Genomic DNA, 12,886 nt, shown 5'->3' on the forward strand with positions numbered 1-12,886 from the left:
AATCGGTGTATTTTTTCTAAAGTGTTTTAACTAGCTTTGTGCTTTTACACTATTTGATTTGCATCGTGATTTGGATTAAGTTGCAACATAAATTACAACTGAAATTTGATGATATACTGAGAACGAAGTTAGTTTTCAGTTCACTGATAACTAGCCACACCCTTTTCTAAAACCTTAAATTTGTATTGTTTGGCCAATTTCATAAATAGATAGTCACGCAAGTTGATACTAACAATTGTATACAGCTACATCTATCCAATCCATGTCCCTGGTGCAAAATTACGCAATATTACAATTCCAAATCAATAAATGTACAATATTAAATCAAGTGAAATACCTCTTACACCGCGCACAATCAGGAAGCGCTAGATCAGCGAGGGTGACCACCAACCGGTAGCGGGGCTGGTCGGGGATCGGCGTGGTGGGGTCCAGGGCGTGATGGGGGAGGGGCCTCAGGCGATGCTTCTTCGGCGTGTGGCGCCTGGCTGCCTTGGCGAGGGTTGTGGAGGCCAGGTGATGGCTGAGCGAGGTGGCTGGCGGCGGGGATGACCCTAACGGCTGCAGATCCAACGTCTACGACGGCGTGGTCATGCTTGCTAGTCGCCGGTGGGTCATTTGCGCCCCTCCCTCTCGGCGGCTCACGGTGGTGGACTACTTCGGTGTTGGGGGAGGCGGCGGACGACTCGTCGACGGGTCTATGGTCGGTGGTGGCCACCTCTTCAACCGATGAGGTCGACCGGCGGGCGGCGGCGTGGGGGTATGACGATCTACCTAATAAACGTGGCTAACCTAGGGTTCCTCTTGTGCGAAGATGGAGGACTTTCTGAGGTCGGTCCTTCTTGATCTGGCCGGAGTGGTGAGTTCCGGAAGGCTTCACCGACGAATGTAACAGTGCACCCTATGCCTAGAGTTTGCTGGATCGGGTGGTATTCGTTCGTGCGCACCCATGCTTTTATTCTGACCGTTTGGTTCTGGAGGGAGCAGCGCGAAGCTCCGTTCTTTGTTGCATGGTGAACTCAGAAGCAGAGAATATCATGAAGGCCGGATTAGAGGACTAGCAATGAAGGTTCGAGTCTCTACGTTGTTAAGGGACTTGCTTTGTGTTCTGGGTTGTATACAAGTGGGGGTGACAACACAGGTAAAATTTAGAGTCTTACCTTTCAAGATGAAAATTCAAGATCTGGTCTGGTTGTGTTTAGCAATAATCTTGTTGGATGCATTATTTTGAGAGTGGAGACTATCTTCAGGGTGAAAACGTAAGATCTTTGATCGAGTGAGAGCATGTCTAACAGGCCCCGTATAACCCGCCCACCCCGTAAAATTCCGGCGGGATACGGGGCAGGCGCGAATTGGGGCGTCTAGCAGGCCCCGTATTCAGGCCGGCCCGTTTCAGCGGAATACGGGGCCCAGGAAATCGGCCCCGTCGCCCCGTACTTATACTGGGCGCAGGTGCGAGTGAGGGGTTAACCCCTCACTCGCAACCCTACCTCCGCCGTGCGCCGCCGCCTCCTCCATCCTTCTCCGGCGAGAAATTACTCGCTCCCCCGCGTCGCATTCCACCCCATCTCCGGCATGGACGCCCGCCGCCGCAGTACCGCCTCGCCGGCGAGCGGATCGAAGCGATCCCGCTCGCCGGACAACGTGGAGGATGCGTGGCGGCGCCAATGCAAGAGATCCACCGTCGGTAGCCGGTGTGCGGCCTGCAGGTACGCCGGCGCCGCATACGTCCCGCCGAAGCTCGTTGACTTCGCGGCAGGCGGGCGCTGGTACAATGAGGATCCGCCGATGAAGCCGATGAGCGGGCCCAAGTTCGACGAGTGGCGCGCCGGCCGGGAGCGCCGCCGCCGGGCGAAGGAGGCTTGGAGCAGCGGGAGCACCAGCGCTGGAGGAGCTCCGCTCGCCGGCGAGGAGGAGGAGGCCCCCGACTTGTTGAAGGAGCTACGACAGTTCCTCAAGGACGACGCCAAGAAATTGAACTTCCCGGGGTTTTTATTTTTGAAAATACGGGGCGAAATACGGGGTCTGCTAGACGGAATGGCTCTTCCGTTAGCAATTTTTCGATACGGGGCGAAAAAGCGGCGAGATACGGGGCAGAAATATAAGGAGCCTGCTAGACATGCTTTGATGATGGCGCTTATGCACTGTTCACTTCTTGGAGAAGTTGGAGAGAATGAATTTCAGGTGCTATCTTGGTGGTGGATGTATTTTTGGTAGAGCTAGAATGCCTCAGCGGGTCTTTTATTTTCTTACTTTTTCTTTTCTTTTCTTGACAGTGTGCATCCGTATTGCCATTACGGTATTGCGTTATTGCAGACGGGTGGATGCAATTGATATCTCTCGCTATTAATATGTTTCATTTTTTGAAAAAAATGTTGTTAAACGTGTTTAGAAACTTAAAACATGCTAGACCTTTTTGCCAATAGACATAGTCACGGCTTTCACGTGAATACAAAGTTTCATGGGAAACGACATATGTGTTTTCCTGAAATAAAAGGGTGATGCTAAAATATAATTTCTTAACTTTCTTGCATATGCGAAAAAAACTTAACACTTATGACATATTATAAAATATGCACATATTGCACTGTCATATATATGTGTGTTTTTTCTATGCTTGTTTGACATAAAAAATACTAATAGGTGCATATGCTCCATGATTCAAAACTATACATTGCACATATTACATGAAAAAAGGATAATTTTGTTTTATGTCTATGTGTCTTGGCGCGCCGATAATTTAGTACATTTGTCATATCTTTTATACTGGTGCCAACAACTAGAGTGTGTATCCAATCATGAGTGGTGTCCTTTTGAATACCCTCTCTTGGATGTGTGATTGGTGTATCTTTATACGTAACATAACCTTTCACTAGTTGTGAATGTTATGAAAATGAGGTTCTATTTCATGTGTTAGCAGGGCCGGCCGAGCCGGTAAAATTTGGGGCTCTATGCGAGACTCTAGAATGGGCCCTATCTCACAAGAAATTCAAATGATAAAAAAAAATTGGTAATTGATACTTTGTCATGACGATCCAGTTTTTATTTTTTGAAACACTATACACTCATATCTTGATCTTTTAAATGCTATTGCTGGTGGCGGACACGGGAAAACAGATTTTTGGGGTCGTAAAAATTAGATAAAAAATTGTAAAGGCGTAATCGTAGGTTTACTGCTATCTCCAATCCATAATAAATGTCGGATAACACTTATTATAAATTGGAGGGAGTATTAAAATGGCGCACAAAAAGTCGAAATTTCAAGATACAAAATATTCAACTTCTAATTATAAAGATGGGGTCCTAACACTTGAGAAAATTGTTTGCTGAGCAAAACCTAATTTTTAGGAGATGCAAAACGTATAGACTGAGCTTTATTTTTAAGCGGGCATGATTGAGGTGAGCGTGTACGCTACAGCCTCTTCTGGTCAGATTGGTGGGCTTTTTATTCACTTAAAGGTTAGGCCCGGTCGCAAGTTTTGTATTGTTTCTTCTCCCATATCTCTTACACATCAACCTGGAGCAGAAAGCTTCAAGCCTTCCGTCTATGGCGGGACTACTCCCTGCTTGGCCAACCCTGGAGGCTATGTAAGGTAGGGTAATCTGCTCGGCCGCGGGAGACCTAGGACGGGCACTGATGCTCGTCCCTGATTGTGACAACTCCAACGCCAAATCGAAAATTAGGGGCCCCCAAAAAAATCGGGGCCCTGTGCGGCCGCACCATGTGCAGTACTGCTTTCTCGGCCCTGTGTGTTAGAATGCATGGTTTACACATGTTTACACTAAAGTTTTCTACTTGTTTCTAACTCATCTTGTCACTAAGTTTCTGGTTTATGTAACCTTCAAAATAAAAATCCTATTTTGATTTTACCTACTAAATTCCATGGCTTAAACATATTAAGTGTGGCACTACCGTTAGGACCTTCAACTCTATTTCAGAATTCTAATGTGCTATTGTGAAATGTGTATTTATGGTTGCCATTTTTATTTTTTCTTGTGTTATTAATTCTTTTGACCTTCCTGTTCGGATATCAGCCTTTCCACACTTGAATTCCTCCTAAATCTGAGCTAATTAAAAATATATGATGAAAATCTTTTTTGCTTAATGAATTGATTGGCATCGATGTTTGTTATGTGTTGCACTTGCTAATATCCATTTTAGTATCTTTATAAGCATCCTGGTAAGGTTCCAGAGTGTACGGCTCTAGTAAACACTTAGATATATCTAGAATATATGACTCTTTACATACTTTTACCATGTATATGTGCTTTTGTTTGGGGAGCGGCGATTTGGCTCCCGGTTTTTTCAAAAAATCAGAACAAATTGAAAACTTATCAAAAACATCCGCAAAAAATCATGCACGTACCTAACCATGGCACGCACCACCGTGTAAAATTTCGTTGCAAAATGTCATCGTATGCGCTCTGGACAAAAATGACAAATTTCTGACATGAAATGAGATCCAAAAATTTGAATCTCAGATCTGGAAATTTGTCATTTTTGCCTAGGACGCATACGATGACATTTCGCAGCGAAATTTTACAAGGTGGTGCGTGCCATGGTCAGGTACGTGCATGATTTTTTTCGAATGTTTTTGAAAAGTTTTGAAAAAGAAAATTTGCTCCCCAAAAATCCGGGAGCAAATGCTCCCAGGAGCCAAGACGAATTTCCCCTTTTGTATCTATACCGATAATCCACCTTGGTTGGTTTTTTTGGGGGAGAATGAATGCGCCTTGGTTCGTTGACACGTGATGTGTCTTGGTAATTATTTTCTGTAAAATGTTATTTTCTGTACCGAGGTTTTGCTCACATAGCTCTTGACTTCGTACATGGTTTAGGAACCACAACATTATTGATTATTTAGAGGTTTGGACCATGACCTCATGTTCTAGTATTTTCTTGTTCCTTTGTCTCTCGTTAAGGAGGAAGTGAAATCCAACACCTAGAAAGCTCAGCGAAGCGTGTGCCTCTAACTCGTCCAATAGTCAGGTTGCAAGTGGTGCGGGTTGTCCCGCCACGCCGCTGGGCCGCCCCGCAAAACACGCTCGCGCGGCGCCGCTTGGTCGACCGCGTCGTGTGTAGCGGGATGAAGCGATCAGGCCGCGTGGCCCGCTAAGAGCCCGCAGAGTCCGCAGAGACCGCGTGAGTGAAATCGATTCGGCCCCGAATCCCCGAGACGGTGAGACCCCGTTCCTCGTAACCTCGTTGACCCCCTCTGTCTTCCCTCAACTTTTCAGTTATGTTTGATTGTTTCACGATGCTTAAAAAACCTAGCTACGATGCGGCTTAATCTGTTATGGTAGACTGAACAGTAGTTTTTGATTCGAAACAGTCTTGTTTTCTGGCTTGCCGAGGAATGACAGAGGTAAGTTTATTGCTTCCTTATGCTTCATATTGAATTCATCAACATGATCATGTTTACATAGCAGCAGGCTTAGGATGGTAGCTACAACTAAACTGAAAAACAGAGCAAAGTTAAAACAGTAAAGTGGTTAGCCTGTTCTCATGAACTTCAGGAAGGTTCTGTAGTGTATTTAGGATTAGTTACAGCAGCATACATCACCCATGTTGTTGTTTCTAATATACATCACTAGTTCAAAAAAAGAACTTTATTTATGAACAGAAAATAATGTATTACTCTTTTGCATCATTCACGATATAATTGTATCCCTGCATTATATAATTCTGTTATCTCACTGTCCCTTAGTTGCTACTCCATGTGTATTTTAGAAATAGAATTTTCTGACCTTAAATAGTTTGTATTACTCTTTTGCATCATTCATGAAATCCTCTACATTTGTATGTCAGTGTGCTAGCATCAAACTGTCAGGGCGCCGTTACCTTCTTCAAGGCGTTGGCATGACTCTGCTCGGACTTCCCCCTCGAGCAACCAGGGAAAACACTAGCAACAACGGCGTCTCAGCGTCTCAACGGCGGTCGTGTGTGTGTGCGTGTGTCCCTCCTTTTGGAGGCTGTACGCCTGTTGTTTTCTTCCTATTCAATGAAATGAAACGCAACACCACTTGGGTTTTCTCGAAAGAAAAAAAGAGTTATTTACAATCTGAAGATGTTATTGTAAGCATTCGGAGTTATGAAGCATTATTAAGTCTGATGTTATGGTTAAGCATTCAATTATATTTTTACAATCCTGAAGATGATGGTTGTGTGCAGCTAGCTAGTGAAGTAGCAATCGATCAGCTAGCTAGGTAAGTATCAATCATTCAGTGCAGCTAGCTAGCGAAGTAGCAATCGATCAGCGCCCGCGCCTACGCGGGCTAACGCGGGACGACGCGGCCTCCCGCAGTATCCCGCACTATGTATAGCGGCCTGTAGCGGCAAGCTGCCAGCTTCCGCAGACTTGGCGCTGCCCCGCGTCGCTCTGTAGCGGGCAGCCGCATCCCGCCCCGCTTGCAACCTGATCCAATAGCAAACAAGCCCATTAAGATTTTTTGCTTGATTTTAGAAAAGCAACATATATCGGATGCACAATCACCCTATATGTATTCCTCGTCCTTGCTACTGGCTATTTGTATACATTTTATCTTCTGCCACTAAAAGAAGATGAATATATAGATCACAAATGCCCGGGTATCGCTGGTGCAGCTCGCGAGTAGCTTACGTTATTACCTGCTACTGTGGATGATCTGAGATGTTTACTGGAGTTCATTGTTCAACTTTCGTTGGAACATCTACGAGTAGTACCATTGTCATCGTCCTGTGGCCCCGTGCTACTGAGGTAGGCGACGAGGATTGTGATGCAGGAGCGCTCGTGATGCAGATAGAAAGGTAGCAGAAAATTCTAAGTGACAAACAGCACGAACGTACGAGGAACATGCGACGGATGAGGTGTTGCGGTGGACGATCGTTTCACTTGGCATTGCGCAAGCACCGTGCGACTGATGGAAACTGACGCCACAGGGCTCTTCTGCTTGCAGCAACTCTAATTAACCAAGCGGGCATTCTACTCAGTATGAGCGACTCTGAGTATGCAGTAGGAGCACTCTGAGTATGCAGTAGGAGCGACCGGCCCGGCCTGTCCGATCGAAGCAGGGCAGCTGTCTCAGGATTCAGTTCATGGACGTCTGACGTCGCATCCTGTCCCCACTACCTTTCCTTCTCCATGATTCGGAGTCCAGACTTCATTTTTGCCAGAGAGCAGGATACCGACTCTTGAATACCTGCTCAAAGGTGAGGTGAAGTAGGAGTTCATGCTCTCCGAGCTGCGTGTCACAACCCAGCGCGCGGCATCTCTGACAAAAATGACACACGTTATCATGATCGCCGAGCGCAAAAATGACACACGTTACCATGACAAAATTTTTGTATAGGCGTCAAATTTGTTGGCATGTCAGAATAATGATCTCATAAAAAGTGTAATTTTTCGTGCATTTATGTATACATGCATGAAAACATTTGCAAACGAAGGAAATGAAAGAGTTACTCCCTCTGTCGAGGGTACTCCTCAGCAATGCCCTTCGGTTGGGCTCAGGGTAGATGGAATCCTGTAGGCTGACACGAGACATCGGTTATCAGACAAGCGGGGAAATTGATTTACCCAGGTTCGGAGTCTCGATGAGGTAAAACCCTTACGTCTTGCCTGTCTGATCTTGATTATGAAAATATCGGGTTACAATGAGGTGCCGAAGGTTTCGGCTGTGATCTCGTCGAGAGGCTAAGTTCTACGGGGACCTAGCTCTGGACTTATGGTGGCTAAAATTTCTAAGATTGCGTGTGTCCCTCGGCAGCCCCTCTCCTGGCCCTTATATAGGGCCAGGTCTCGAGAGATCTGTCCGGGTACGACTAGGTTACAAAAAGATCCTAGTTCTAGACTTTCCTCGTATTCTTCTTTTCTTCGTCTTGTTCTTCAAGGAATCTCTTTCGGCACCGACGTAGTGGCTCATCTTGCCATCGGGTGTCTTCATGGGCCTCCAGTTGAGCCGTACAGGATGGGGCAATATCAGTTACCCGAAGGGTAATACCCACGTCAGTAGCCCCCGAGTGTCTAGCCGAAGTTTTTTCGGGTAGAGACTAAAGCATGCCTCCACCGAATGTTCTTCTCCCTTGATATTTTTGTCCTTCTTGTAATAGCATCATCTCCTTATATCGGGTGCGCGTCCAGCGCTCCCAATGAGAGTAGCCCCCGAGTGTAGGTACGGATGCTTGCAATCCGTGCGTAGACTCAAGTTGTGCCACTCGAATGTCTTCTTCTGCCGAAACTTTCCACATGCCTTCATAGGTCATCCGATACATTTGCATCGGCGCTTCAATTCTTCAATTAAGGGGTTAATGCGTAAAGGATATTGAGTAACGTGCACAGCTTTGCTGGTTAACTGTCGAAGGCAAAACAACGCTACTCTACACAGAATCAAGTCCCCGGGCATGATCCTGGAGTGCAAAAAAGTTTGTCGGGTGCGTAATCGGCGCTCCCGATGGGAGTAGCACTTGGGCTCCCGGTATTCAACCTTTCTTCCTCGTCTAAATTTATCGGGTGCGCGTCCAGCGCTCTCGATGGGAGTAGCCCTCGAGTCTAGGTGCGGATGTTTGCAACCGCGCATAGACTCAAGTTGATCCACTCAATGATTTAATTTTTCCTCGGATGCTTCAATCATAGTCGACGCTTTTGATGACGTAATTACTGTTGTAAATCTGACTGACAGGACGTGACCTGACGGGCCCATCCTACTTCTGTGCGGTTCTGTTTAAGAAATGACCACCACTTGCGTGCAGTTACTAAGGTGACTCCTCGATTTCCGCGATCTATGATGAGAAGAAATCCCCTTAATAAATTGAGATCAACGACACGTGCCCGCTCAATCCTCAGGTTTTCCTTTCACTTTATAATCTCTTGGGGTAAAACTCCCCTTTCCACACTTCATCCTTGCGTCCCTTCTTCCTCATTCACTCTTTTCGCTTGTAACTACCGCGCCGCCGCCGCAACTCCCAGATCTCCCTCAAATCTCACAATGGTGAAGAAGAAGAACCCCACTCTCGCCACCAGCGCTGTGAGCAGTGGCACCACCTTCAGGGCTCCTTCGAACCCGCCGCGGAGAAGCGCGCCAGATGCTCCTCCCTCAGATCCGGCGCCGCCAGCGCCGTCAAGCTCCACGGCCGGGCCTATCCCTGGCGATTGGCCAGCTTCTACCACCACGAAGCGAGATGAAAAGAGGGCCCAGAGCCTCGGAATAACTTCTTCTGACGAGGGGAATGTTATTCTTCCAGGTGCGATTTCACGGCCCAATCCTCCTGCCGGTTTTACTGTGATGTTCTTATCCTACTTATACCGAGGTCTTTCGCTCCCTGCTCACAAATTTCTTCACCACCTCCTTCGAGTGTATGAGATTCAATTGTGGCAGTTAACCCCCAACTCAATCCTTCACTTCGCCATCTTTATCACCCTTTGCGAAGCGTTTTTGGGCATTGAGCCCCACTTTGGTTTGTGGAAGAAGATTTTCTTCGTGAAAAGATACAACAGCAGTGGTGGGTCCTTCGTCATTGGTGGAGTTGGTTTTGTTGCTCGTAAGGAAGTCAACTACTTCAACTTCCCGATGAAAGAATCCGTGCAAGGATGGAGGCTGAAGTGGTTTTATATTAGGGACTCATCAGCAGCCGACTCCCAGCTCCCCCAATTCTCCGATGTTCTAGAAGCCAAGCCCAAGAAGTCTTGGAAAAGTATCCTTTCACCCGATGAGAAACCAACAGTCGACAAGTTATTTGATAGATTCCTTCGGATCAAGGAATCCGATGGTCAAACCATGATAGGTACTGAGGTAGCCGCCGTGTTCTTAAAACGTCGAGTTCAGCCGATCATGTCTAGGGCCCATCCGATGTGGTTGTATTCGGGTCCCAGGGACGAGACTAGAGTAAATATTGCTGAACTATCCGAAAAAGAACTGCTTGACGAGGTCCGGCGTCTCACTCTCTTTAGCCAGGAAGATTCGATTCCACTGATATCTCCTCAACCGCCATTTGACGCTGATCATCCGCCAACCGAGGTAAATTTCCCCTTTATGCTCTTATTGGCCTGTTCCTTTTGATTATTTTAACTGCCATTATTCTCACTTGTCAACTTCAATAGATTCCTTCGGCTCCCGAACGTTTGCAAGACCTGTCGAACAATTCTTCCGAGAAAAGGGATTCCTCAGTCCTTGTAAGGTCCCATACTGAAGGGAATGCAAGCCCGATAGATCAACATGATGATCCGATGAATCCTGAAGCTTTTTTCCATCAATCCTCGATTCTCTGCCGATGATATAAGCGACACAGCGGGGTCAATGCATGATGTCGACGCTGATCATGCTGTCTTTGTTGATGCAGCTACGGAGAAGGCCGAGGCACTGCCTCCAAAGAGATCATCCGGCGGCTTTGCCGATGAAGATGATCTCTACGATTTGTAAGTCCTTGCCTCTTTTCCCAGGATTGTGTTCTAACTTCGCCATATGCATCCGATTCTGACTTTGCCAGTTTCTTGTTCTTGCAGTGAAGAGGGCTTCATCGAGCCTCCAGACAAGAAGGCCAAGTCTGGTGCCATCGTGCCGAATCCAGCCGCTTCCGAGGCTTCGACTCCTCCGCAGCCCCCATGGCCCAAATATCGACAGCTTCTTCCCTTTCCAAAGGGAAGGAAATTTCTTTGACTGTCATGGTTACAGCTTCTCCTCCAGGGAAACCTGTAAGCTTTTCTTGTTTTAACGATATATCCATGTGGGACAATTTCCCTGATCAAATTAAGTTTGTTGACAACCAGTTCTTCGTCTAATTATTTTTCCTTATCTCTTAAGGATTTGCGAGATGTTATCTCTTCTTAGGAGGCCTTCGCCTCCCAATACACTTCTCTAGAAGTTGACAAGACTCGGCTTCAAAAGGAGGTCGAGTCTTCTTCCTCGAAGCTCGAGAGTGCGATAAACATAGCTGCTGAGGCCCGCCAGGAGGTTGATTCCTTGAAGTATGAGCTCGAGGGGCTAAGGAAGAGGCTGAAGGATGAAGAGGCATCCAGGCTTGCTACCGAAGCTTGGGAGATTGAAAAAGATGAGCTCCTTCGCCAATCTTCCTTGGCCTTGCTCAGTAATTCCCTTTTTGCCTCCTTTCTGATTTTTGCTTTATCGATTTGATTTTGGTTAGTGAGCTCCTCCTCTTTCACTTTCTCCAGAAGCTTCCAACATCCCCGCTGAGGCTCTGGATAAACTGCCTAATAATTCTCCGACAAATGCTTTGTCGATGACCCTCGGGTCTCACCAGCTTGTTCAGGACCTCCTTCAGAAGGGTAAAGGAGCCACGGCGCGGATGCACTCGATGATCTTCCCCAAGATCGATCAGAACAAAACCTTGGGGCAGCTGATCGATGCTTTCGCCATCAACACGAGGGAGGTCCTCGAGGTATTCAAACGTACTTCGTGTACCTATGGTGCCCTCCTAGCCTTTCAGCTTATGATGGGTCATGGCTTCAAGGCCAATATCGAGGAGATGTCCAAGGAGCTCCCGAAAGAGCAAGATGGGCGACTTGTTGACTTGGGTGCCTTTAAGATCTCGGCGCTTAAGTGTGCTCGTCAGCTCCTTGAGCTGGTCTCGGCAAAGAAATCATCCATTGGGCCGAGTGATACGTCCATTTTGCATCACTATTTTATATCATAATTTACTGTTATTCATTGATATATTTCATATTTAGAGATGATACTTATGTTATTTCACCTATTTTGCATGCTTCATGATTATTCGAGAATTATTCACCGGAGTCAGAATTCTGCTGGAAAAAGCACCGTCAGGATACAACATTTCTGAAGATCAACAATTGACGGAAAATATACCGAAGCTCCTATTTTCCCAGATGAAGGAGCCAGCCAAAAGGGGAGGCCGAGGAGGGCCGCCATGGGCCCTCCACATAGGCCGGCGCGGCCACCAGGGCTGGCGCGCCGCCATGTGGGGAGGGGGCCCACGACCCCCTCGGCCATCGCCCTTCCGCGTACTTCATCTCCCAGAAACCCTAAGGTGCGACAGAACATCGAGGATAGTCACAGCCGCCTCTGCAGGGCGGAAAACGCCAGAGAGAAAAGAGCTCTCCGGCAGGCCGAAATCTTCCGGGGAAATTCCCTCCCGGAGGGAGAAATCGTCGCCATCGTCACCGTCATCGAGCTGGACTTCATTGGGATCATCATCATCATCATCATCTCCACCACCGACACCGTCATCTCCACCGCTGCACCTTGTCTCCGCTGTAACATCTAGGGTTGAATCTTGATTATTTCATAGGGGAAACTCTCCCGGTGTTGATTACTCCTTGTTATTGATGCTATTGAGTGAAACCGTTGAATTAAGGTTTATGTTCAGATTGTTATCCATCATCATATCACCTCTGATCATGTTCCATATGATGTCTTGTGAGTAGTTCGTTTAGTTCTTGAGGACATGGGTGAAGTCTAAATGTTAGTAGTGAACTATGTTGAGTAATATTTAATGGTTTGATATTTAAGTTGTGGTGTTATTCTTCTAGTGGTGTCATGTGAACGTCGACTACATGATACTTCACCTTTATGGGCCTAGGGGAATGCATCTTGCATTCGTTTGCTAATTGTGGGGTTGCCGGAGTGACATCAACCTGAACCCCCGTTGGTATATCGATGCATGAGGGATAGCAGGATCTCAAAGTTTAAGGCTGTGGTTAGATTTATCTTTATTACTTTCTTGTATTTGCGGATGCTTGCAAGGGGTTTAATCACAAGTATGTATTAGTCCTAGGAAGGGCGGTGCATTAGCATAGGTTCACCCACACAACACTTATCAAAACAATGAAGATTAATCAACTATATGAAGCGAAAGCACTAGACTAAATTCCCGTGTGTCCTCAAGAACGTTTGGTCATCATAAGTAAACAAACCGGCTTGTCCTTTGTGCTAAAAA

The sequence above is a fragment of the Lolium rigidum genome, chromosome 7 (genome assembly GCF_022539505.1).
Source record: "Lolium rigidum isolate FL_2022 chromosome 7, APGP_CSIRO_Lrig_0.1, whole genome shotgun sequence".
NCBI lineage: Eukaryota > Viridiplantae > Streptophyta > Magnoliopsida > Poales > Poaceae > Lolium > Lolium rigidum.